Below are 1,026 nucleotides of genomic sequence, written 5' to 3'. Positions count from 1 at the left end.
AGCTCACTGCAATCTCTGCCTTCCGAGTTCAAGAGATTCTCCTGCCTTAGCCTCCTGAGTAGCTAGGATTACAGGTGTGCACCACCACGCCTGGCTAATTTTTGTATTTTTAGTAGAGACAGAGTTTCACCATGTTGGCCAGTCTGGTCTTAAACTCCTGATCTCAGGTGATCCGCCTGCCTTGGCCTCCCAGAGTGCTGGGATTATAGGCATGAGCCACCATGCCCAGCCAGATCAGATGTTTTCAAGATAAACAATAACTAGTCCTCTAGCAAGAGGACCAGACAGCATCTCTTAAGACAGACACTTCAATGACTTTCAGCCAAAAAAAAAAAAAAGACATTTGATTGACTTCAGTGGCAATGATTCAATGCTTCTCTCCCTCTCCAAATACTTTAGAAGAAAGAAAATAACACTGTCACAAAACTTTCAAAGATATCATGAATACAATTTGTTTACAGACTTTGTCATGCATAGTTCATCCTAAATTCACCTGATAATTGGAGTAGCCATCCGTGTAGCTAATTGCTGTATCCAAACGACAAATAAACTTCTCTTTAAGACAGGAGGTTGTTTTGCAACTTGGAATGAGGCACCCACTGAAGGTAGACTCCCATCCTGCCACAGGAACTGGGAGATAAGGGGGCCATGTCCCTTGACGCTTACATTTCAAAGAGATGATGCCCAGATCCTTGAGAAGGACATTCCTGGGCTGTGAAGTCTGCAAGAGGGCTTATTTAAGCTTTTAAAAAGATTTATGCACATCCCAAAAGGTAGAGAAAGAACTTAGAATGATAAGTTTTCTAAACTAAATGTTCTTAAATAGGGGAAGTCTCTTTCCTGATTTTCTTTTTCTTTTTTTTCTTCTTTATTTGTATGTATGTATGTATGTATTTATTTATTTCAGTCTCCTAGCTATGAAATTCTAGCTCACTGCAGCCTGGAACTCCTGGGCTCAAGGAATACTTCCATCTCAGCCTCCTGAGTAGCTAGGACTACAGGTCCACATCACCACACCTGGCTACG

This window comes from Rhinopithecus bieti, unplaced genomic scaffold (assembly GCF_001698545.2).
Source record: "Rhinopithecus bieti isolate Rb0 unplaced genomic scaffold, ASM169854v2 scaffold_31446, whole genome shotgun sequence".
In the NCBI taxonomy this organism is placed as follows: domain Eukaryota; kingdom Metazoa; phylum Chordata; class Mammalia; order Primates; family Cercopithecidae; genus Rhinopithecus; species Rhinopithecus bieti.
Note: the sequence above shows the minus strand (reverse complement) of the source record.